At 44.9% G+C, this 27221-nt stretch overlaps 1 long non-coding RNA gene across 1 annotated transcript in view; it reads right to left on the reverse strand.

The window, feature by feature from the left end:
- Positions 1-3163: 3163 nt before the first annotated feature.
- Positions 3164-27221, reverse strand: part of LOC308199135 — a 201208-nt gene continuing 177150 nt past the window's right edge. Inside the window, exons 4-6 of the long non-coding RNA XR_013954410.1 lie at positions 26312-26410; positions 16726-18928; positions 3164-16347 (exon numbers count right to left, since the gene is read on the reverse strand). This is a non-coding gene — a long non-coding RNA (uncharacterized lncRNA). The remainder of the gene's footprint in view (positions 16348-16725; positions 18929-26311; positions 26411-27221) is intronic.

A 27221-nucleotide genomic window follows, 5' to 3' on the forward strand; every position in this document is an offset into this window, starting at 1 on the left:
CCTGCACCCTTCTCTTGACCAGGTGAGGACGGTCATGGAGAGCTGCATGGTGCAGAAATATCCAAATGCAGTCTGCTGTGATATATATCTCTATGTTTTTTCCTTTTGATCACTTGGGCTTTAATTAAAAAGCAGAATATTCTTGGTTCTCTCTCTCTGAAAAGCATTTAAGTGGGTGAAAAAGATTCCCAGGAAAGCTTTTGCTTTTGAAGGGGTGGGGAGTCATTTTCTAGCAGAAAACTCAAGCGTAACTTGTGTGTGTGTCTTCTTTTGGTACGCCTTTTTTTTTTTTTTGGTTTGATCTGCTTTGCTTTTTTTTTTTTTTTGGCTTTCCCTTCTACTCCCAGTATTTATTGACAATTGATCTTATTAACTTACCCTATACTATTAGAGCTTCCCTGCTGCCTATTGCCTGCTGCCTGTTCTTACGAAACTCCTAGAAATTATTATGCTTGAGACCTCCAACCCCATGTAAGCAGTTTTAAGAATTGCTGGCCAAGGTGCAGTTCCAGTAGACAGCGATCACATAACTATCGTCATTCTAGAAACGAGTCTACAATGTGGCTTAAAAGCAAATTTATTGAGGCAACGCATCTGAAGGAAAACACATCATTGCCTGTGCATTTAACCACTACTGAATCAAGGCAGAGATGTTTTTATTGCACCTGATTTGTGGAGGGGCTAAACATACTTTACCAGGCAGGGGGAAAGCTGGCGTTTAGCTTAAAGTTATGGTGGTCTGTGCCTCTAGCTGCAGACTCCAACGAGGACTTTCCCAAAGACGTGCCCACCTATTGCAGCCATGGAAAGGAGCTGTGCAGCATCTCCAGGGGCTTGGCTGGAGCAGAGGGGACTGCTTAGAAATATATGTAATGGTGAGAGCCCAGTTGGATGTACAGATGGAGCCAGAAGAACAGCAAAAATCACAGAGGATCTTCAAAGACAAAAATAACCAGACACCCATAAGTCTGCTGCCAGTAATTGAAACAATAGTAATGGAAAAAATAGCATGTGTATAGGTTGCTAAAGAGCTGGATGGTGGGAACATGATTACTTAATTTCACTGGGGTCTTAAACTGTAAAACACTGAAAGTTTTTATTGAGCATTACAAATTCTGTATTAGCTTTTTTAACAGACTCTTTCTCTCACTTTAAATAGGAGCCCTGTGATATCTCCCAATGCGTTCAGTGAGTTTTAGGCGCTGGGTTTTGGAAGGGCAGACGGCAACAGCAGTGCAAACGCACACGGGGCCTGTCCCACCTGCCCTGGGCTGAAGGTGCCTGGCTGCCAGGTGTGCTCCCCCTGCACCAGCCCATGCCCAAGGATGTGCTTAGTGCCAGTGCAGGAACATCTGGAGAGCTCTGTGGGGCTCAAGCACCAGGACTTGAGGACAACGGGTCAGAGCTCCACGCCTGAGTCCTGGCACTACCACCATATTTTGTGGCTGTAGAAAAAGGAGTAAGGACTCTAAACCCCAACAGGTACAACATCTTTAAGTTAACCTGTGCCTCTGTAACAGCCCATAAACCTAACAAACCATTCTGCCCTTTCTCCGGGTTTAACTCCTGGCAAACTGCATCATGTGTGCAGTGAGAGCCAACGTGCAGGCAGAGGCCTTCCCCTGACTGCAGTGGGCTTTGTGTCAGCTCCTGAACACCTAAGGCATTTAAGCAGCGTGTCCTGCAAGTATAAACACCTTGCTCTAAAGCATGCCAGCACTTTGTTAGGTTAGTCGCCTCTTTTAGGTGAAAACCACCACCCGAAGTACTTCAGTGTATTCCACTTTCACATTTAACATGGATCAGGTTAAACTGGCAGAACAAATTACACAGAGCCAAACCTCCATCGAGCTGATTTTCAGAGGAATGATAACAATAATAACAGCGACAGTGAGTTCATGCTAACAGCCCTCATTCACACCTGGAGCTCCCTGCCTTCCTGGAATGAGAAGCAGTTTGAACAAAGGGACCAAGATAATGTGAGAAAACATCAACAACAGGCCGATAGAGGCAAAGTAAATGAAAGACAGATGTAGAAGGGAAAGTGGGAGCTTTCTGCTTTGATTTGCACAGACCCCATATCTTTATTGTCCTAAGGAATATCAGTTTGTTGTCCTAACGCTATCAGTTCTCCAGTCCTCTTGCATGACTTACGATGCACCTTTTCCTTCTTCATATGAAACCCATTGGTTTTAATTATAATGTGATGGATGCACAGCCCAAGACAGTGCTACGTGGGTGAATTGTTTGAACAGCAGTGCAGTGGGCCCTTTTGCTTTTCAGAGATTTCTGCAGCTGTTTATCTTGGCAAGGGTAGGTTTGTCCCCAGCTTCATCCTGTGTGAAGTCCTTTCCACCCACTCAAGTTAGCCTGTGCATTCACCTCATTTTTAATGGGAGCATTATTATCTTCTACTATGCACTGGCAAAAGCATCTCTCAAAAGGGGAAAAGACAGAAACACACACCTACCCGTCCTTCTTGAACAACTGTCTTCGTTCCCATTGTAGGAAGCGAGCACTTGGAGGAATCTGCCAGGAATTGTTTTTCTCTTAGCAGCAATCCAGACCAGAAGTGGACACAGAGGCTGTGATATCATCGCTCAGACAGAAGGCTCCTCTTGAAGATGCATTAGTTCAGATAATGTGCGCACTGCAAGCACAATAGCTGTGGTTGTGTGGTTGTATGACGGACAAAGCTAGTTGTGTTTCCTGGCTGTGCACTGGCCTAGCATGGCCCTGAGAGCAGGATCCAGCCCACACAATGACCCCATCCTGCTGCTGCATTTTCCTCCAAGGGAAATGCAAATAGTTCGTGAAGATCCAAACTTTTTTTTTCTTGGCCCTGCATGTGGCCATGTGTGTTGAGTTGATGAGAGGAAAGAGGGTTGGGTTGGAGACCTCTCTCTCCTGATGTTATGCAGAGCCTGGGGCTAGAGATGGGGCTTGGTTGCCCACCACTGGGGGCTGATGAAGACACACCATCGCCTGTGCCCTTCCATGTGGCCAAGCGGGCTGCTAGAAAGACATGCAAAGTGAGATCATGATGCACGTGGAGCTGGATGGATGGTGTTTCTTCACAACACTTACCTTCACTTTCCTTGAAACCACAGCCTTCCTGGGACATCGTCACACAAAAGCAATAACTCTAAGGGAAGAGGGGGGAACACTAAAGCATTGGTGTTCATGGAAGACTCAGACATCAAGACAAAAATGCATACCAGGCTTGGAGACTCTGTAGCAAGCTGCCAGCAACAGGCCCTGCTTGAAAGGAAAGTACCTATCTCAGCAGGTAGTCAAGAGGAATGAAAAAACTCCAGTCATTCAGAGGCAGGGAAGAGGAGAAAAACACTCATAAATGTGCTGGTTTATGTTTCTCCTGAACTTTGAAAATAATTTTTCTCTCCTGCCCAGATATTACTCACAGAAGCACATGATACCGTATCTGGGAAAAAAGTTGGGTGGATGGAAATGACCTTTGGGGAGAAGGAGAGAAGGAAGGGAGCAGCCACATATTTCTCTGTGTGCCTTTCTCACCTTGCCCTTTCTCTGAGCCTGAACATATAAATGAAAGAGTTAGGGGAAAAAAATGAACACTTGGGTCTAGCCTAAGGCCAGTGGGAAGCTTTCCACAGCTGTTTGGTGGGTTCAGGGAGCTGACCTCACAGCTCCACAATCTCCCGGTGCTCCCACTCTGCAAGAAGCTTGATTTCTCCCATAGGCACCAGAGAAATGATTTTCAGCATATTTTCCAGTCTCAAAATGAAAGAGAAAAAACTGAGGGACTAATGAAAGTATGCTCATAAATAACACTGAATGGGAAAGGCTACGCTTGCTATGGCTTTAAAAATAAAAAATGCAGTTCTTCCAAGCACTTCTGAAGCCTTGGGTTAGACTTCACAACACCCAGAGGTGTCAGGTGAAGGAACAACCCCAGTCCCACCATAATAAGGTGGGAAAATGAGGTGGACAGGGGATTTTATGACATGCCTGAAATCACAAGGGACAGGTATGGGATCAGGACTCAGAAGGCAGCCTTTCCTCTATGGTACACTGTTCTCAGAAGCATGGCTCATTTATTTCAATTAATACAGCTTTATAAGAGCTCCCCTGCCTCCTTTTTTTGGCATGAACTGCTGCAAAGACAGTGAATTAAAAGCACCAAAGGGCATAATTTTTATTTAGTGTTTAAAGAAGCCATTTCCATAAAAGCAGAATATGTGAAATTTGCCGAGAAGAGTACATTTAGAAATAACCTAAAGAATTAGAACACACACACAAAAAAAAATGTCTTAAAAATCTTTTTCTCGGAGCAGGCTGACCTGACAGTTCAGATCTGGAGTGGTCTTTCTATGTAATACCAGTTAAGTGCTTCGACCTGGGACTGGCTGCTGTCACAACATGCACTCAAGCATTGCAGGAGCATGTGTATCATGGGTATCTCTGACCACATGAGATGAAGCGTTTTAAAAAGCATAAAGCTAATGCATGTAATCCACTGCCTCATTATTTTCTCTCTTCAAAAACATGCAAGGTGGGATTCAGTTCACCTACCATGTGCTGTCTGAAAGCTTATCACACAAACGTCTTTCATTCAGTGGTGCCACCCCGAATTACTCTTCCTCTAGCCCATTATCTCTACCCTAGGGCATTTGTTTAAGAGGTGCTGATGTGCTTTGTCCCAGCCAGCTTCTGACCTGAGAACAAAATTATGTGTACCGTTTGCAAAGGCACATCATTGTTTGCTTCTTATAAAGTATGTCCAGCTTCAAAATCATTTTTAAAAAGAGCCGAACTTGACCACGGCTGAGTAACATTCAGTGTTTGTGCAGCTCCAGTGTTTGGCGTGACCTTGCAAAATCTCTCTGATGTGGCCAGGCTGTGTTAGGGCAGAATCTGCCGGGCAAGCTGGGGAGTGGACAAGGTGCAGAATGGGCCATAACCCTCACTTAAAATACTTGCCTTGCAGGGTCTACCTGGAGCTCAACAAAGACAAAACTTGCAGTTTCCTACAATTAGATCCCCCACGTCGTCTTCCACACAGTATATTTTGGTGGGAATTGCAGCGCTGAGTGGTGCTGAGATATTCAGCAAATGACCTTGTATAGTATATGTAAGGTAAATGTGAGATGGTTCCCTATGAGACAGAATTGTGAAGTTTTTAACTTTGGCTTCGAGTGACTTCTTGTTGAAATGAGTTTTAATACTTTGAGTTCAGAAAGGAAGAAGAAAAAAAAAAAAAGCAACATGGCTTGGCTTTGCATAAAATTTATAATCCCAACTGAAACAATACCATTTTCAGTTTTTTCAATTTTTGCAGTGCCAAAATAATAATAATAATACATCTTTCACTGATAAGTAGCAGAAATGCTGAAATGAGACTGAATGGGGGAAAAAACGACATTTGTACTCCAGATGAAAACGTTTCTAACATTGTTTCACTACTGACTTGCACCTCCCTTCTCTCCCAGCAGCAGCAGACTCCCTGTTTGCCCTAGCTTTGAAGCCAGGAGCTGGATGTTACTTACCTGTTGTGCAGGCCTCTGGAACTAGAGCACTTTAAGTTCTTCTTTCTGAGCTTGTTAGACCAGTCATTAACAATAATTGCTAATGGATGGTCTCTATCCAAATCAAACCTGTTGCAATCCTCCCATACTTCAGACTGCTGAAGACCTCAACTCAATTCTCTGTTAGCAAACATCGTCCTGAATGCCATCTCCGTGTGGAGCAAAATGTCACTGCAATGTGATAATTTGATGATGATATTTCTGAAGTGCTGGGCTGCGCAAAGTAATAATCTTTGGTTAAACCATAATCACAGCACTGCAAACCATTGGTTAATCATGGAAACTTCATATTCAGTGTGGTCTTCTGTGCTGTTCCAAGATGTTATGAGAAATGGCCGTAAGCAGGCCAACAGGAATGTATTTATGCTGTTATTCACATCTTGTGGCATGCACACCACATGCCAGAGGTCATCGGATTTTGGTTTGTTTTGAAAAGCAGGGATCATGAGCGAGACTCAGTGCTTGAAGATGAAGAGGTTTGCAGCCCTCTGTCTTCTTCCACTAGGAGAAATGAGGTGCCATGTCCAACTTCATTTAAATAAATTGCACTCTCCTTCACCCATGATTTCTTCCAGGTTGGTGTCATGCCTAGAGCATCACGTTGCGTGGTGCTCCAAGGTGCAGGTGCTGCTACCACGTTCTGCAGATACCAAAAGGCTGCCTGACTTGTGCAAGGGCAGCCCATGTCCAGCTCTGCTCTGTCTCTGCGTACCACTGGGCAACACCCCCAGCTCTCAGACACCAGCATCCTGGGGACACGGCATCCGCAGACATTCCCTGAAGCAGCATTTTGGCTGGCTGTGCTTCCCCCTGCTTCTCCTCTCTGCTGGGACATGAACACACAAACCCCACCGAGACAGCTCAGCACTGAAGACGCAGCACAGAGAACTACCTCTTGCCTGGGTGGTTCCTGAACAGCTGTTTCAGCTATGACATAACTGCTTTTAAACTTAAATATATATATATATATATAAAAAACTAGTTCTGAGCTGGAAACATATCATTTCATAAAAAAGCAAGAGCAAGATGTAAGCTGGCCGTGTAGCAGGTAGTGGACACAGTGGAATTGCAGAGTACACACAGCATCCCGTCAGCCCCGTCTTCTGCTCAGCTTTCACTCCTTAGGGGTCCGATCCTGCAGTCCTTTCTCAAGCAATAACCTCATCCGTGCCATCAGGGTCTGCTGTTTCATCTGCTGGTAGCCTGGCTGGAATGTGTTTGCTTTGGGAGTGATTGTGTGCTTTGCTGGTGGGCTGTGAGGACAGATAAAAGGTAGTGCCCAGCTCAGCAGAGCAGTTTCTATTGGGGTGAATGAACTCATTAGTAAAAGATCCCTTTAAAAAGCTGGGTCTTTTGCAAAGCCAATGTAGGTTAGACCTCTTTGGGGCAGGTGGAGTTGAAGCATGACCAGGCTCAGCTCAAACCCGTTTTGTTCTTGTTGTCTGCTGCCCTGTGAAAACATGTTTCTTTCTGATGCCAGTTGGGAAATCCTGAGTGCAAAAATCAGTCAGGCTGGGCCTGGAGGTCTGGAAATCTTACAACACTCAGAGGATGCCTGTCTTGTTCAGACAGTGTTGCTGCAGCAGGTCCCACAGATGCTCTGTGACACTGGCTCTGCACCTGAAATTCTGACAACACCTCCCCCCCACCCCCCAAAAAAAAAAAGACAGAAAAGTCTTGCTGTAAAACCTGATTATTTTCTTACTGATACATGCAAGGAGGAAGGAGGGATTTTGTCAGAAGCAAACATACAAACCAAAATTAATAATAATAATAATAATAATCATCATCATCATCATCATCATCATCCTGTGGGGCTACATCACCATTTTTCTGGACCACAAGCTTTTCTGTGTCAACTTCCCTCCCTGTGAATGATGACTGGAAGTTCCACCTTGCAAACAGCCCTCTGAATTAAAGGTCTCTCCTTGAATATCATCCCTCCTCTCCTGAGGTCAGGGGGCTGGAGGCATCTCAGGCACGTGAGGGTAGGTGCATGGGCATCTACCACTTCCCTCCTACCTTGTAGAGCAGCTCCCTGGGCCGCAATAGGTGGCCCCTTCTTCCAACCCAGGGACACTGGGGACAATAAAACAGAGCACAGTCTGCTGAGTATAAAGTTGTGGTCTAAACCAAGAACTGGTGGTGCGAGTATGTATTGAATACCTACCTTGTAATTAACATCTTTGTGTTAGGAAATAGTAATGACTAAGGGAGCTTGAGAGAAGACTGATGTGAGTCATCTCGACACCTGTGGAAATCCTCCTGCTGGCACTGAGCAGCCTCAGGTTTTTAGGGGCAGACTCATGAGCCAGGCATCCAGCGTTCCGTTAGGAGATAAGCAGGTGAAGAAAGCCTCACACAAGCAGAAGCCCTCAGGAAGGAGCAATTTCAAAAATGCGCTGGGAAATGTTTCAACATCACTAAAAGGATTTGCTTGGAAGTCTTACATCGCTGTCAGGTATCGCAGCTCCAAAAGACTCTTAATTAGTCCGCAGTTAAATCACTCTGATTTTAGATTAAGGATTGCACCATGGAGTTGCTGTCCTGTAGGCTAAATATTGTCACTTAAGGGCGCTCTGGCATCAGAGATCAGAGCAAGTGAGTGGCTTGGAAAGGAATTCATGCTAGCTCCAGAGCCAGAGACTGCATAAAGAGCCACCCCAAGCTGTCCTTTGCAAAATAAGAGAAAATGGGTGATTCTCCAGTCCAAAACCACAGTGTTCCTCAAGCCTAATTCCAGCACGAGGGAACTGGGACACTTTGGGTGCAAGTGGCCAAGGCTGTGCGCAGGAGAGGGGCAGCCCCAGGGGCTGCCGGGCAGCGTGGATCCTTGGTAGGGGATGAAGCCGATGGAGACAGCAAAGTACATGGATCGCCAGCCTTGCTGAGCTTGAATCTCCAGCGTGCTGCCCCGCAGAGACCCTTTAGCCTGTACATCTCCTGTTTTTCACTTGCACTGTAATAGAGGGACCTGCTGCAGCTCTCAGACAGCAGCTGTCAGTGTCCGCATCCCCACGTGCTCAGGTCTAGCACTAGGACTGGAGGTCAGACCCAGATGTGATCTGCCCCAAAACCTGTTGCATGTTATTTATCTTTTTGGCTATCAGGGATTGGTGTGATATTCATTTCCCCTATAAACTGTATGCTCTGTGTAAAGATGGGGCATAGCTGTTGAAACAAATTTGCTTTAAGTTACAGCAGAAGCAACAAATTAAGCACTCCAAATTTATTCCATATAAATGCTGCACCTATACAGTGAAAGTCTTCATTTATCTCTATGCAATTAGATTTGGTTTCCACCTCTTTTACAGGAGCGTTTTAGTCCAGAGAGAAAAATGAAACACATACAACAGCAGGAGGCCACAGTCAGAAATGCTCCCTTCATCCAGGGAAGAAAGGGCTCTTACATTGTGAAAGGGAGCCTCCTGTTGTTTTCCAACTGGCATTTTCTGGCCAGCTGAAAGCTAAAATAACCCTCCTTTTATGCTTGTGATACTGTGATCTAATAGCTAAATGGATTTTAGTACAAAGCATAATTTCCTCCTTTGGTTTCACTTATCACTTAATGGAAAGGCCCCCTAATGTATTGATCACCAAAACATTCTGCTTATATCCCAGAATGGAACTGCTCAATGGAAGTAAAAAACAGATTGCCTTATAGCACTGCACTTATTTAATAACAACAATAATTATTATTATTATTATTATAATATCTTGCGGCCCGAACCTGCCGCATGCTCACAGCGTGCATGCAGTTTCAGACAGCCATCAGCAGGAAGGCACAATTAATTTCTGCACGACACACGGTTCGTGTCTCCTCACATTTTGCTGAAAGGCAGGCACTGTTTCCCGGCTCTCCCCACTGCAGCAGAAGAATCACCCCACTGATGGGGCAACCATTGCAGGTGCAACACCACCGAGATGAGTGAAGGAGAACTGCCTTCTCCTCAGGGCGTTCAAGTAATGCATCTGAAAAGGAAAGCTGCAAGACTGCATGTTTCACTATGGAAAGAAAATACCTTCTTGGATCTAAAATCAAGAACTTTGTGGAAAGAAAAGTCCAGGAAGCTCACTGGGTTCATATCTTCCATTATTGATCCCTATAAAGAAACGTTCCTGCTCTTTGCTTCACTAGTCATGGGAGACTCTTCTGACCAAAGACGGGCACGTGCTTCAGCTTCTTGCTTCACCCAGCACTGATGTTAACAGCCATAAATTAAGATGCCTCTAAAATAATAATAATTAAAATAGGAAAGAAGTAAAACAATTCATTGTTTTGGGAGAAAATATCCCTTGAGCCTAATTAATGAAAGTCAAACAGCATTTGAAAAGCAGGACATTGAAGCTAGCTTGAGCTCACAGAACATTAGCATTGCTCTGGCAAGAGCACAAGTGATTTTCTGATAGATGCTGCAATTTCATAAAACAATACATAAACTGAAAATGCAGTATCACCCTCCCGTTTGTAAACTCCCTGTTACTCTGTCATCTTCTTATTGTTAGCTTTTTAAGTATTGTCTCTCTTAGGTTTTAAATACGTCGTTAGCATGATTTGCCACCAGTCTTTTTGTCTCGAAGAAGAATATTTTTTTCCACCAGAGAGCATAACAAAGCCAATTTTTAATGTGAGGGAATTCAGGCTTCAGCGATAACTCCACACTCCTGATGGTTTAAGTCAAAAAGCAACAGAAAAGCACTTGATACTAGCAGAAGAATAATACCTGAAAACCTGATGCGAGGTGGGAGGTATACAAAAAGAATCCTTGCCTGTGGGGAAAAGTCTCTGAAAAATTTTGCAAAGGATGATGGAGGTGAAACAGCTCTCTCTGCCCTACTCCCACCTCTGAAGCAGGGCACCACCTGCACCTAGAGATGCTCTAAGAAACGAATCTCCTCCAGATCATAAAGTTAGTTTTAACACACGAGAAAAAAACGAGTTGACTTGTCTTGATTGACTGTGGAGCACTCAAAAAAACGGTGTAATTTCTTTCCCTCCCAGCCCAGGAAAACCATAGCAGAGGGCAGGAGCCAGCAGCCTCTCCACGCCTGGCCTGCTCCCTTCACATTTCTCCTTGTAAAACTCCTACTGCCATAGTGCCATCTACACACAGTTACAGAAATCAGAGATTTTGGTTGCTGCTGAGAAAAGCAGGGCTTAGCGTTGTTTGAAGATCTGTCTCGTTTTATTGCAGTAATAATTGCTGCTGACCAGTACAGCAGCCCTTAATTCTTCACTGTGCTCCAGTGATTCGGTCCCAAGCCCCACTGAGGCCACCTCAGAGGCATCTGCCGGGCTCACGGCTGTCAGGATCAGTCTCATCCTGATTCTGTGGGTTGGGGATCTCAGCGTGGTTAGCTTTTTATTAGCATAAAGGTGCTGACAGAGCACCCACGGTAGCAAACAGCTTCAGACACTTGAAAGTGTGACTCCGGGGACAGCGGTACCTGAACTAGAAAATAATATTGCACTACTGCAATGCCTACATTTTCCCTAAAAACACTGCAGAGAGAGAGAGAGAGAGCAAACACTTGCTACTTGTTCTGATTTTTGAATGTTATTGTATCTCTGTGACAACCTGAAGAATGGCAAGCATTTTGAAGGGTAAAAAAGAGATGGCACACAAGTGCAAATTAAAAATCTGGGCACACTGAAGAGAAAAATAGCACGCTGTCCTTTAACCACCAGCCTTGCAAAGATCAATACAGGTTTCATTCCAGATTTCCAACTGTATCACAGACAGTGCAGGACCTGGGACTTTTGTGCCTTCATTTCCCTGTTATATAGAAACATAACACCGACTCCTCCATTCTTTTTAACCTCTTCTTTTTTGCTTTCAGATCTCTGTGTGGTTGGTCAGTACCTCATCCATGTCTTGCACTATTACAAAAGTAATGAATAATATTAATGAAAAAAATTGCAATTGTCTCTCCTCGTAGCGAAGATTTACAGATGTTTTCTTGTACTTCCAGCAGAACAGATTTACAGGCAAAATTAAGCTATTCAGTCAAAGGCAAATTATGGAAACAGGAGATAAAATTGATGATTGTCTTGCAAGCACTAAAACACTTCTTCTTAACCATGAAGCCAAAGGACTCTGATAGCCAAATATCTATTTTTCACTGTAGCTGTGTGTCCCAAGAAGTAAAAGCTAGATTAAACAGAAGGCAACAAAATGCAGATCTCCCTCAATTGCTGTATAAGAACAAAATGTTCATTTTCCGTACATCCCTAAAAGAACTATTATTACCCATGGTCATAAAATTCCCAGTGAAAAGATTTTGAATTGAAAATACATTTTTGGTCATTTGTAAAGAAAAGACAATAACAACATCATCAAAATCCCCCTGACAGGCTGGTTTTGTTGGGAAAAGGCTCATTCTTCTAGAACTGTACCTTGTCTAATAAAAACAGGTCCACAAATGAATATCTGCAAGTTTCTGTAGGTCAGAGTGCACGGGGACATGGTAAAAGCATCTGGAGACGTGATTTTTGAGCCTGGTTGTGACTGTGAGGCTAACGTGGGTGGAGGCTGCTGTAGAGGGGCACCTTGAACATTAAAAGCTGGGCAGTTAAAAGTGAGTGGACGAGTGGACGTAATACTGGAAAATCACTCCCTCAGGAGGCTCTACTAACACTGGTGTTGTGGAGTCCAGCACTAAAAATAAAATAAAATAAAATAAAATAAAATAAAATAAAATAAAATAAAATAAAATAAAATAAAATAAAATAAAATAAAATAAAATAAAATAAAATAAAATAAAAATTAAATTAAATTAAATTAAATTAAAAATAAATAAAATAAAATAAAATATAAAAATATCAGAGCTAAAAGGAACAGTAGGGATTTTTTTTTCTTTTCAGCATTTTTGTCATTTTAACTATTTCTTGCAAGTCATCATCAAACAAAATACTCCTTTTCCAAACATCTCTCACTAAAATATGGTGGTACAAACCATCTACTAAGCAGTTACAAAGAACACACAGCAGACTTTAAATTACCATTTGCTTTGGACTATGTGTGTTAAAGTGAGGTAATAAATCACTCTCTAAACAGGTCTGTCTCTGAGACAAAAATGCAAGTCTCTGACATTTGTGTGCATTTATTGACTTCGCTCCAAGTGTGTGCCAGTGACATATGACTATGAGTCCGACAAAATGATACTTCCCCGTGTGCAGACACGTTACCCTCAGAGAATTCTTCCTAAAAAGCAACAGATCTATGGGGCAGATCCCGCTGCTGAATCTCCACCAGATCAAAGCAAAGACGGATGTGAGGATCTGGCCCTCACGGAGAGTCCGGAGTATGGCTTGGAGATGGATCAGGGGCAGTGATGGGGTGTGGAGAGAGCCTCCTGCCCTGACGCAGGGAGTCTTTGTGGATGAGACGAGCAAACGGTACTGGCCCTGGCAGTCCTCTGGGGTGAAGAGCTCAGGGCTAGGATAAGGGGCCTGGAGAAAGGGGGCAGACGTGCAGCAGACCCACAGGGGGACCATCCCCGTCCTGTCTGCTGGTGCGGGGCTGAGTTCTGCCGCTGAGACTTGTCCCACTGCACCGCCGTGGGCAAGGCAGGCTGCAAAGGATTTCTACCATGGCACTGCTCTGATTTGTACCAAGGGCCTGGTGCAGCCATCAGAACGGCTCCCCACAGCACCGGCCCATCCCCTTCCCAGGAAGGTATCCCCCAGCATCAGAGGGGCTGAGACCCTCAAAGGTAAGGAATAAATTCTTCCCACGTGTTTTCTCCAACGCAATGAAATAATGCAGGCCACAGATGTGGCACTCTACTGTCAGAAAAGTGAGAAGATGGCTGTGTTTTACCATCGGCTCTGAGGTATAATTTCCTGTAATTGTGCAGCGCTTTAGAGGTGCTTGTGAACTTGGGCGGATAGCTCCTAACTAAGTTGATGAATAACCCAGGACTGACTCATCTCCTAAACAGACCGAGCACTGAAGGAGGGAGCGTGCAGAAAGGTTTTGCCTTCCATTAGCAACACTATCCAAACAACTGACCCTCTCCCTGAGAGATTAGTTCACAGCAGGTGAACTGTAATCTGCTCTGATCGGCAGGCAAGGAGAGCATTCATTCCAGCTGCATTGCAGCCCGAGCTTTTCTTCTCTTTTTTTTTTTCCCCACACATTGTGAGCTCCTGACAAAGGGCTCCAGCTATCAGATCAAGCAAACATTTTGCCACTTATTTGCAGAAATGGTTCTGGTCCTGAGTTGGGATGGTAACCAGCTAAAGACTGGCTGATGAGTATTTTTTCCTGGCATCACCTCCAGCGCTTTCTCTGCTGGAAAATGGTCATTTGCTAATGTCCAGAACAATAGGCAAGCTTTTGATCAGGGTCAATTTTGTGCTGAGAAGCTGTTGCCAATTTATGATGTTGAGGATAATCTGCTGGAAACTATTATTTGAACATTACATGGTATTACCATCCATCTGATGCACTCAGTTGCCAATTGAAGGACATTTTCCACAAAACAATCACACCACCTCTAGATTTCTGGTTCAGACCTGCAAGAGAGTCCTAAAAAATACCGTTAAAAGATAAGCTAAATTCCCCAATTTGCCATATATTAGAGCTCACGGACTCATTAGTTTTTATGGCAGTTATATTTCCCTAAAACCAGCAGCAGTAAACTCTTCATTACCTCACAGCTGGTAGCCATCCATCCCTCCTTTCCTGTTTCTTTCTCTCCCTCTTTGGCCAACAATCTTATCACTTCCCTCCTTGTTACCTTGATACCTCTTCTCTGCAGGTATCAGTCAGCCTTTTCTCCCAAGACAGAATACCTGAAAAAACCAAGATAGACTCAGAGTCATTGTTCTCAGCTGAGATTTAGTTTGAAGGCGATGGCTTGTATTTTTGGAGTGAGAAAGCTCTTGAGTGTTTGGAAAGTTAGCTGTTTAGGTTTGTGTGTTTTTTTCCTTTCCAGTCTATACCTGCAGGTCTGGTAAAAGGTGTCACCTCTACTTGCACATACAGCCTTGCTCTCCAATCCCCTTTACTACAGCAGGGGATGTTTACTAGGGTTGGTGCCAGCTGTTGGCCCCAGGAGCTTCTGCAGAGCTTGCGATCCGACGTGGGCCCAGTTTACCAGGCTGGAGTCACGTACGGCTTGAAGAGACATCTCGTGGCCATATCCCATACTGCAAAGAAGTTATTTTGTGCATCCAACACCGCTTGTGTGCAGCGGGGACAAGAAAGGCCTGAGTGTAACCAGTGACAGTGGGCCAAAGAGAGCAGAAGATGCCAAACCACACACCATGCACGTAATTCAGCACCCCGCCATTCTCTCCAGGTGTCTTCAGATAACGGAAACATTGGAGACAGTCGCACATTATGTTCCTGTTTATTTAGCTGGGACTTCTATGTATGTAGGAAAGAAACAGCTCGGTGAGGGACGGCAAAAGTCTGCAAAATCCTGAGACACTGGGAGAAGCCAGAAAGGGAGCAGCTGCTCACTGTCCTCCTGCTCAGGACTCAGAGCCACCAGGTGAACCTTCGGGAGCCATGTTCAAGCAGGAGGGGGAGGAGGCGATTCCTCTGGAGCCTTCCTCCTGGTGTCTCAGAAGAAGGAAGCCGAGGGCTGCCCGGAGGAGCCAGGAGATGAGCTAACCCCTCGGCTGCGCGTGGTGAGGCTCTGGTTGCTCTGCGGCTTGTGGCAGCATGTAATGAAAGCCTCGCTGCCCGTGGCTCCCTTGCCAGGGACATCTGGCCAGCCTGACCCACAAACGTCCCCTCAGCGCGTCCAGCACTTGGCGTGGGGCAGTCTGTAGCAATGCAAGGCAACAGCGCTGATTCGGGCTTTCAGGAGGGTTCATCCTCTCACTGCAGTCCTTCCTCTCCTGTGTGACCCAGTCATGGGCAAGAAGGACCACAGAGGGTTGGGTGCTGGGGGATGCAGTGCTCAAGTCCCACCCCTGGTTTGCCATGCCCCAGCTGTGTCCCCTTGGGCTGTTAGGACCTGCTGGAGGTCCAGCTCCATCTCTGTCTTGGGAGGACAGGAGGCAGGGGAGCTCTGGCTTCACCTCCAGCAGTCCTTGTTCAGTCCTCGTCCCCACCAGAGCACAGAGAGGCACCCCAAAATGTGTCCACCCCCAGGTTTGAATCCCGGTCCCACTGCCCCACACGTGCTGCTGTGTGAGCCATGCCCCAGGCTTTGGGAGATGCACTGCACAGCCCACGGCTCGGTAGGAAAGGGGTTTAAACTAATCTTTGTTGGTTCCTGCTAAATGCTTCCTCCGTGATTAGCACCAGAGGTGATTTTGATAGCAGGATTCATTGTCAAAATAGCTTATAAAACAATTCCATAAAACTGTGTAAATCTTGTGTTGATCTTGCGTTTTACAAGGAGTCTTAAAGCCATATATCCCAGCGCCATTTACAACGTTGTTGCAGGTGTGGGACCAGCCTCAGAAATATAGCTACTACTTAAACTGTGTATTTTATGAGCCTGGGGAAACATCCGTTTGGGCTGTAAAAGGAGCTCTCCAGCCCCCTTGCTGCTTTGTGCGAGAGACCGTGCCACTGCCCATTGGACTTCAGTGCCTCCTGAGGCACAGCCAAGGTGCAGGGACAGGTTTCCTTTGTCAGCACACCTTAGCAAAGTTTTCCATTACGTTGAACTTTGGCTTCAGGAGGAGTTGGGCTCCTCAAGCCCAGGTTTCATTGCAGGCTACTGAGCGCGTTCAGGCTGCCAGCAGACACGGCGCTGTTTTGCTATGGGCTGCAGCCATCCCTCCAGTGAGGCTTGCAGGCTATTTACTGGTGCTCTGGAGCGCAAGGAAACAGGTGGAAAAGGGAAAAATGAATAGCCCAATCATGTAAATCAGATAACAGAAGGCATTTAAGTCGGCAACATATACTGCAATTACATAATAGGTATTTAATAGGCATCAGGCTGAGTCTGCTGGGGGTAAGGGAAGAGCCAAGTGATATTTCTCCCCTTGAGTTAAAATTTATCGGGATTTTAACCCTGTATTAATGCTCCCTTCTGTAGCAGCCCCTGGCATGTTATATTCTATGGCCTCTGAGCTCTCCTGCAGCTCCCAGCACGACAGTCATGAGATTGTTTATATCATGGGGACTGAGCCCTCATCCCATAGTGTCTACTAAATATAGCAGCCATTAGGCATCAAGCCATCACATACCTCTGCTCTGTGGGGTACATGGGCAACCAGCTGCCTCACTGCACTCCAGAAAACACTGCACTTTTCAGCTGGATACATGGGCTCTCCATTTGTAACCTGGGAAGCAGTGAGATGTACTTGGGTTTGAGGCTCAGGACTCTAGGTCTGAAGAAGGTTGTGTTCTTTGACCTTGGCCAAGCTGCTTGTTGCTTCCTTTAAGGTGTGATGAGGATTTTCCACCTGCCTCAGGTGACCTGGAAAGAGAAACGTGGGCGAGCTGCAGAGCGGTGCCACCATTGTGACATGGGCTGTGGGCAGTCCTCTGCCCCACTGACCCCACCTTCATCCTCCTCTTTGGATGCCCAGCACCTCCCTTCCCAGCGGATGTGTCTCAGCATCCTCTTATCTCCTGCCCATATTTTCTGTGTAAGACCAAATATTGACACTGTTCAGGAATGCCTCTTGGTGGTGGGCGCATCTCCTAACCTTCAAGATAACCCTTGACCTCTCCCCTGATCCCTGAAATGCACAAGATAAATGCAGGAAAGGGTCACAGCAACACACTTAAAAGATGTTTTACAGCAGTTGGAGGGTTAAGCCCAACATATGACTTCTGTGTTGCAACAGCTCATTCTGAAGGGTCTCAGAGACACAGAGATACAGATGGATGGGTCAGTCTCATATCATCACCCTCCCAATGAACTGAGCTCTTCTCTAGCTTCTCAAAGCTCTAATTCATGATGTACCTCAGATTTAACAACAAAGACAATCTCTTCCTATTTTCCTAAAATAAGACTCTTAAAATAGCTTTGAGCTCTGGAATTTGACAGCATCAGAAACCAGTACAGTGCCTGTGACTTGTGATGCCCTGAAGAGACACCAAGCTGCCCACCCTGCCCAGGAGCAGGGCCTCAGGGCACAGACACTGAGCTCGTGCAGACCCTGGCATGAATCATCTCAGCTGCCACAGCAAAATCAGTGCAATCAGGCATCCAATGGTCCTGGAGAGCGTCTGGAGGGGCTGGGATCGTCTGCATGTTTGTTATACGTTTGTACCTGGCACACTAGATTTCTTCCTTAACCAAGTGCTGTTAAGATGCTGTCACAGTTAAATTAATAATACAATGTCATATCAAATGTTTTATGTATTAAATTTAGAACACTAATTAACCATGATAATACTTTAGAGATGAATTTATGAAACCCCATTTCCTGAAACCCACGTGCGTGTGGCTTCACCAGAGCTTGATAAAATGCTGGGCTCATGCAACAACTCTCCCTTCAGCCAGGGCACCGAGCTGGGGTCCTTCCTTCTCCCTTGGCTATTTATTTCTAGGGGACACAAAGGAGTCTGATAGAAGGCTGCTCCACGCACAAACCTGGCTGAAACCTGCCTGAGTGATTAGGCAGGGACTGATAGACAGATGTGGGCAGAGCAATCACGCAACCCCGTTTCCTTTGGAAACCAGGCTAAAAATAGGGGACATGCAGTAGAAAACCAGACAGGAAGGCAGGAACGGGTCTATCAATAGCCCCCCACTCCTGCCCTGTTTCCTGCCCATTAGTGTCTCTTGGCAGATGTCAGGTAACCTTTAGAAACCCTCTAAAGAAGCATTCATTTATCAGACACTTCTTAAATTGTGACAGGGATTTGGACCCTATACATGCGTGAGCATCCCAGAAAAAAATATATATATTTGTTTTCATTCTTAATACTGCCACAGACCACCTGCTTATTTCATATTACATTTTTAGCTAAACTACCACGTCACACTGATCCACATCTCCATTCCCTTGGTGCTGCCGTGGCTCTGCCTGCAATCCCAAGCAGAGCAGGGGAGAAAACATCTTTAGCAGCAGTGGTCCTTCCAGGATGTTAAGTGCTTAAATTCTGGGTAAGATCAATTTGCTGTACATACAAGCTTGTCAGCAAGACGTTAATGACGGTGGGTAGGAGAGTACTGTATAGGTTTCAGCATGGCATGTTAGTATGTTCTTTCAGAGGTGAGAAAAAAAGGGGTTTTCGTGGGAGAAATGGATCAGCCCTTCCTTCAGGCGCAGCTGCCGGTGATGGTGTGCGATGCTCACTAGATGGCGAAGGCTGCCTTCCTCCCTGCACAGCGGCCGCCCCGCAAAGCTCCGACTGAAGCAACTGGAGATGCTGCTGGGGATGGAGGAAAGGGCTTGGATCGCCGAGGGGAGATGTAGGGGAGACGTCTGGAGCCTGCTGGGTGCAAAGAGGAAGAGAGGTATATTAAGGTTCAAAGGCTGGGAAGGTTTTCCTTGAAGAGATGGTGCCGCTTGTTTGGGAACTGCCCCTTGAAACAGATATTTAGGTGAGGTCCCAGATATTGAGGACTGGTGAGGAGAGGCAGATAGAGAGGTACCTGTGTAAGGTTCTCCCGTGGATTTCCTCCAGGCTTCAGGAGTCTCCCTCTCTTTTCACCAGCAGGACCAAGCTGACATGCCCAATAGTCATCCCTCAAATCTATCTAGGGAGGAGACAGGAAGATAGAAATGGTCTGTGGCCATCCCGAGTGCCTGAAGTGCTCTTGGGGCAAAAGACAGCCTAAAAGATGACAGCTATCTAACAGAGGTGCTCTGTGGCAGCATCCGTGGGCCACAAGAGGTCTTGGTGCAAGATACCTGCTGCTGTCATGAGCAGAGCCCTGGTAGCAAGCTTCGTGCCACCTTCACAGCACCCTTCCTCCGCTGCCCCAAGGGTGTTGGCAGACACAGGATTGCAATAAGGTGGTCGAGAGGAGTGTGGCAGAGCCTGATTTAACTCCTTACACAAAGGCTGTAGATATTAAAGCCAAAGAAATCTCATGGCTTGCTAGGTTGGAAGACTCAGCTGCCCCAGGGACCTGCAGTCTCTCAGCCACAAGTAAGGAGGCACGAGAGAGGACAATGGTCTATGCAGAATACTTGGCTACAAGCCCAAAGTATTCTGAAAAGAAGAAAAGAAATAGAGAGGAAGCTGTAAGCCAAGCAAGACTGTTTTGAAATGGTTCATCTGCACCAGTGAGTCATAAAACAACACAGCAGCTATGAAAGTGAGTTAGAGGAGGGTAATTTCAGCCCTATTTTCAGCAGCTGCCAGCTCACGGCAATGCCCTGTTCTTGCAAGTCATCACTGTTTACAAAGCAAATTTCACACCCTTGTAGCCAGTTTCTTACATCCTCAGCTATCTACGGACAGCTTCTCACCCACAAGTGCCAATATTTTCAGTAACACCAGCCTGAGAGGAGGAAGAAAGCCCTCCACAGACGTCTGCCTTGTCAGATGAAGAAGCACCTGAAGCGTGCTCAGCCCTTTTATTTCCAGGCTGCCCACCTGCACTGCTGGCTTTATTTCGGCCACGGCTGGTCTGTAACGCAGCTCCCAAAAGCCACATTTAGGCATAAGCATCACAGGCTTCCTGACAACGCTGGGCTGCAAAACCTCAACTCAGCTGTTCTCCTGGGGGATGCTGGCTACCTGGGCCCAGGTGTGTTCAAATTCACTTCTGCTCTGTCTTCCCAGACCATACGAGCACACAGCTGAAATCTGCAGACAGGGGCAGAGTGGGTGTGCGCCCTCAGGGGTACCCAGATCCATCATGAGTGCAGGGTTCATGGAAGGGCAGGGAGCACAGAACCAGCTGGTGCCAGCTCAGGCAGCCAAAATGTAGCTTTACAGGGTGGAACATCACCCTTCACTCCCCATGAGATGCCCTCGTGAGGGTGAGAGCCCGTCCACACAAACTTCTCAGCAGCAACACCAACAAGTCCTCACCTGAGCCTACAGACACGCGCTAACGCACACCAGTGATGTGCGTGATATATGCCCGGACATGGGTATATAGGAGAGCCAACAGGTTTTTTTGAACATTGCTCACAACCATTTGGCACAGAACGAGCCCTGAGGGTAATGTTTAGCAGCCAGAGTTTTTATATTGTTTCCAGGATCCATTATACCCCATCCTACATCTTTTGCAGAATAATGCAAGCAGCCTGATATTCAGAAACCCAAGGCTGTTCCTTCCCATCTCGCTGGGATATGGAAATACCTGGAAGGTGGTACTGACATTTTTCCTGAAGCTCTTTTCTGTTTAACAGAAGCAAAGTCACGTTGCTGAGAGACCCCTTAGTAACAGGAAGCAGTTGTCCGGTTTAAAGAACCAGCTAGAAAGCAAACAGCTTTGCCTCCTTTTTAAAGCCCCTCAGGACAATATTTACCTTTCTAAAATATCATTGTGCCACGGCTTTGGGACTTTGCTTGACAAACTTGGGGGTCTCTGAGCAGTTCAAAGTGGGCTTGACCTATAGCTGAGCATGGAAAACAGGAACTGCATATAAATAACTAAATTACAGAGAGATCAATTCTCAGTCAACTCATTAGCAATGCCCGGCGTCTTTAAGTGATAACTCCAGTCTCTAAGACCTTTACGTAATTACTTGCACAAGGCACATTTTACCCTTTGGTTCGCAAGTTTCATAAATGAAGGTTAAGTTTACTTAACCACCCAGGATTTACCAGCCATGTTAAAGCATAAAATGCGCATGCTGCCAGGTGTCTCTGCAGAAACTGCCTTGTTGATTCAGAGACTCCAAGGTTAAATGGTGGCTCCTGAGTCCAAGTTAGCTTCCCACAGGGGAGCAGCAGGATCTGCACTGTAACATTGTACCACAGTTCAGCTGAGGTTGATTTAACAAGGCTTGGAGTTAAGATAGCAGTGATTGCAAAAACCTGAATGGAAATCAGGGGTTTGCTGTGCACCGCACTCATAACAGGAATCTTGAGTATGTCACATTATAGTCTGTTTCTGAAAGATGCATTTATGCATTTTTGTTTAACTAGATACCCATTTCTATCCTCCATCTCCCTATACTATTCACACACATACACATCAATAGGGTGCATGTTTATGTAGTCTGCATATGTCTTACTCCACACTGTCCATACAAATTCCCAGCTGATGTAAATCAGCACAGTTGTATTAACGATTTGGCAGGTCATATTAGTTAAAGACCAATTTATTTATTTATTCATTTATTTTTTCAGTGTGTTGGGTTTATACCTATGAGTTTGGTTAACTCTTCTCTGAGAGCATTTTGGGTGTCCTGGCTGTAATCTCCTCCTTTTCACACACATTCAGATTAGCTAAGTTTTTCAGCCACTTTTGGAGCACCCAAAGGTTCCTGGCAGAGGAAGGATCGGTGTATCTGCTCTTCCACTGCCTCCCAGTGGAGTGAGACAGACCACCCCAGTCAAAGGTTCGGTTCTTGTGGCCTTTCAGCCATACCATAACTGATCTGTCACTCAGAGCAACTCACTGGTGTTCTGACAACCCCATTATCACCCTCTGAACCTGGGGAAAGTGCACAAAAGCATATGGTAATGTAACCTGCCACTCCTTTTTACCCTGACCAAACAGTGACTTGCACTCAGTCAGCCTCACAGCAGGAGAAAGCTCAGTTTTCCTCCTTCCCCAAAACTACAGAGAAGGTTCAGGCAGCTGAACCAGAAAAACATTAACTTAATCGTATTCTGTTCAAATTCCCACTGCTATCCTCTTTTTTCTAGAGACCAAAAGAAGATCAGTGAATGAGGGTTCTTTCACTGTGATCCCCCATAAGACTGACTATGCAGGGAGGCCTACAGTCCTAATGCTCCTGCATGCGAAAAGTTATGTCCAAAAATTTATGTATTAGACATCTTTTGGCAACTACATCCACTAGTTGAATGTCGGAATATCACAGAGAAATTCATATACACCCATATATCCTACCAACAATACAGGAGAGTTCTACTGGGTCTTATTTCTGCCTCCACTTTCCCCAAGCATCATGGAGTTGCAGTTATCACTAAAAGAGGATCTCTATCTCCAGGTTTCAAAGTAAATAGATGGCCACCAGAGCAAAACAGGTAGATAGCCACGAAGCCCTGGCTGAAACTTCTCATGGTCAAGGAAAAGAGTCCAAAAGATTTTGATTCAGCTGTAAAACTTGGCTTTGTGACTTAACTAGGGCTATAACCTGTTCTCAAGTGCTGCCATGTTTCTAAGTTATCTGGAAAGGCAGATTTTGAGCCATGATGCAGCCAAATAGTGAGCAGAGTTTGGCCTCTGCTGATCTGGAAATGTAAGCTCTGCTCACACTGAGCTCACTGTTACTTATTTAACATTATATTTAATAATCTATAGTTGTTCCTATTATTGCAATTATAGCCACTGATGAAACACATTACTTATATCTGAACAGCATCTCGCTACCACTGATTAACCACATTTATCAACAGAAACTTGATAAACAGCAGGCAGTTTTCTAGGAGCTGAACTTCCAGTGCAGTCAATGGGGAAAGGTCAGAACATCCACCCTTCACATTTCTGGGTGTTTCTATGCTTCATATTGTTCCCAATGGATTCCTGGTGCAGCCATCATGATCTAGGAGTACAAGCAAGGCAATGTTTGCAAGGGAAGGTAATATTTTTTGTTAGAACACAAATGGTTGGAAAAAGTAGGTCAATCTTTAAAGCATAAGCCCCTCTTCAAGTCTTCCATAATTAACAATCTCTGACAATTCTTGTGAATCAAGTGCAATTTTAAAGGCAGGATGGAAATGGTGCAAAGATTTTGTAAAGGGCTTGACACAATCAGCTATACGTTGCAATAACTAACTATTAGTTTTGGGAAAGTTCAGCCTCTGATCTGACATTTTAGCAGCTAAGAGCTCTGGCTAACAGATCCCACTCTGAATTACTCTCTCGGAGCCTTATCAAAAGGAAATGGAGCCTTTTGAAATCACTGGCATCTGTGGAAGACTGGTTTATCAAATTTCCCCCAGTTCAAGCAGAAAAACTCTGTTTTCCTTTGCTCTTTAACCTCTTATTTTAAATGTCATTTTACTTTGAACTGTCAAAAGAGGCAGTGAGGGAAGCAGCTTGCTTACCATCAGATGGAGGTGAAAACTGAAACTTTACCCGTCCTTAGTGAGCTTATCCACATATCAGTGGCATGCTACACCAGTGTGTTTATTTTTGTGACTAGAGCATATCCCTTAACCTCAAAGATCCGAACATTTCTCTGGAATGTACAGACGTTTCATATCATTTATTTCCCAGTGGTCTTTCCCCACACCAGTTACACATATGCATACATAAACACACACACTTCTATTCACATTCTCTTGATCACGCTGGCATACACAACCAGACATCAGCTTTATACACACGCACATTCCTATCCATAGCATCAGTCTTATCTAGCCCTCTGTGTAAAATAATTGCACACATTCCTGTATTTAATGTACATATTTACAATGCATATTTGAACATAAATGGTTATGATTTCTGCTGCATTTACTTATACAAGCCTACATGCACAAAAATGTACCCAAACATTTGTGTGAAAATGCACATATATGGAAAACCAAGACTGCAAAGGGCACTGACACACACCACTGAGTCCCATGGCTGCTCAGAACCTTGCTGGATTGCTTCTCTAACCAAAGAAGAGCATTTGGATAGGATCCAAACAACTTCCATCAGCTGAACATTTCAATTTCACTTACTTCTGTCTTTGTGTCAATTTTAAGAGGAAAACTACCTACTAGAGGTAATGACCAAAATAGCAGGCCAGATTCCACCTCAGAAACCCTATAGCAACTAGGATTCTCTGAAGTTCCTGCATCATTGCTCTTGTATAACTATGTCCCCTTGCCATATTGACCCAGGATCAAATGATTGGACTCCATTTTATCCGCTTGTGCTGTTTACCATGGGCCAGGGTCTTCAGCTGGTGTAAATCAACACAACTCCACCAAAGCCATGAAAAATGAGGTGCGTAAGTTAAGCATCTGTCTCAATGGCTGATGTTTATCTTTGCTCCCATGGCCTCAATTGCACTTAAGATGAACGTAAACCCATGAAAAAGGAGTTTAATGGGACAAAGGTTTTCTACTGATCATCTGCATGCAGCTGAATTTTACCCTATTTGATTGCTAAACCAAGTTTAACAGATACGCATGTTACAAATAATCTGTCATGCTCTTAGGCGCGTTCCACCCCAGGCCACAAAATGTTCACAGTAATTGAAATATACAACCAAATTCCAAGCTAGCATAAATCTCCACTGATGTCAAGTGGTATGGAAATCCATATGATTTGAGGGCTGTAAAAAAAAAAAAAAAAAAAAAAGAAAAAAGAAAAGAAAAGAAAAAAGCCTTCTAGTAAGAGACTTACGCAGCTCAATCTGATTAGTCTACCGCAAAGAAGATTAAGAGGTGACTTCACTAGGATGTCCAAGTACAACTGGAAAAAGAAAATACCAGGTACAGAACGGGTCTTTAATCTAGCTGAGAAATGCCTACCGAGATTTGATGTTTGGAAGTAAATGCCAGACAAATTTGAATAAGCGATAAAACATAGATTTTTTTTAACATGGAGTCATCGATCAAAGGATAGGGTGGACTCCATCGTTGAAAGTCTTCAGACCAAGGGCAGATGCTTTTCTTCATGAGATATTTTTGTCTAGCATAGCTAGTCGTGTTCAACACAGTGATAATAATATCAGCTGTTTCAACCTAAAATCATCTAAGGGGCTATGACTATTTATAAGAAGCTAATGAATTAATATCAAGAAGAGCCACTGTAGTATCGACAGGATTAAGTTTACTACAGATTGATTTAACTTCCTCTTGAAAAGCTTGCAGAACTGTGAAGTAAAAAGATAAAGCCTGATAAAATAGAGAGCAGAAAGTCAAACTAATGATCCGTTATCTTCATAATTACTTATTTACTTTAAAGCCTGGTCAATTGGTTCCTGGAGTCACATCAGTTTTAGAGCTGCAAAAATGAATTGTTAATTTCCTTCCAATTATAATGCAGGTAAAGAGATGAGCACTCTCAAGCCCGAAAGAAGAAATAGTACTTATCACACAGAAAGAAATCTGAATCCCATGAAGTGTTCTGTATCTTCCTAAAAATGCATTCCTCTGTAGCAAAATCGCTGGTTTTCAATGGATCCCAACCGCCAAGCGCTGTGGTTGCTCCAAGTTAGAGCATTTATCCTAAGAAAGGCCCAGGTGCCAAGTTCATTTTAAAAAAAAGTTTCCAAAAAATGTCTTTGCACCATCTGTTCTCTAGCAGTGGTGCATTCCTCAGGCCGCGATGTCATCAGCTTCTCATTATTATTCTTAACGGTTCTTCTAAGTCAATCAAAATCAAAGACAGAACAACAGATTTGGGGTGTTTGTGCTCTGTTTGCACGCTACGTTGTGCAGGAGGTACATACAGTTATTTGGTTATTTCCATCCATGGCTCTTTGGCAGCAGAGCTTGAATTCAGAACCCCAGCTTGTCAAATAGATTGTGATTATAAATTGTAGATGAAAATCTAAAATTGGGAAGGGGTGGGATTGAAACCAGCTCACTCCAGGCAGCTTTCTAATTTGAGCAATTGATTCAAATCCCACCCAGAACCCCCAGTGCAATGCAGGATCCCTGAGTCTCTCGGGAACCAGTCCCATCCTTTCACTGAAGTCAGTGGGATGCTTTGTTGTGACTCTGCTGGAAGTTTGGGAAGGTTTTAAGCCAGGGATGTCCTGATCCAGGATGCACACTCACCCTTTGCAGTTTGTTACAAGGAAAACTTCGATGCAGAACAAGGGACTGCTGGTGCCGAGACCGTGCATTGGCTGCCTGCACTTCTGGGAGGGGAGATACCTGCAGAGGAAGAAAAGGTTGAGGGAAGCTGTGTTCCAGATGCAGAAATAAAACCCACTTCCCAGCAGCAAAACCCCAAAGTCCAGACCTCACGAACACATTATTGGCTTCCCCGTGGCTCTGCTCAGCTAACAGCTGTGTGAGTAGCTGCTGCTTTATCTGGCCACACTCTTTAACTGTGGTTTACGGAATAAACCTGCAGAGACTGGGTTTAAGCAGCCAGGGTGGAGGTACAGGGCATTTCCCTGGGATTAGCAGCCACCTATGGGATTGGCTGGTGGCACCTCGATGCCAGAGAAGGCTCAGCAGCACTTCTAGGACTGGAGGGAGACAGGAGCCAAACTCCAGCTGGGGGAAGAGGCACTGCCCTAGGAAAAGGCACAGCCCCTGAGGACATTTTTGTGGTATTCACTGGCCCATAGCAGTGATGAATGTTGTTGGATAGAGCCATGACACGAGACCTGATGGACCATGCTTCTAAATGAATACCAAAATGAATACAGAATAGTCGTGTGCATATTTCCCTAGCAAGCTCAAGCCCAAGGCAGCAGGGCTTCTCCACTATATTGTGCCAGAAAGCAGAAGCAGATAGAAATCACTTCAGAGCAGAGACCATGGTCTGCACTTGGCAAATAGGAGATCTCCAAACACTTAGATGACAACAGTTTGGAGGATAAATGGTCCTACTTTTCAAGTCCTTAAACGACTGGAAAGCAGTAATCTAACAAGTGTTTTTATTACAAACTCCTTATTCCTGAGCCCATCAGACAGATAAGCATTGAATACTTTACAGCATGTAGCTGAACCGTAG

This window comes from Anser brachyrhynchus (genome assembly GCF_964034855.1).
Source record: "Anser brachyrhynchus genome assembly, chromosome: 8".
Taxonomy (NCBI): domain Eukaryota; kingdom Metazoa; phylum Chordata; class Aves; order Anseriformes; family Anatidae; genus Anser; species Anser brachyrhynchus.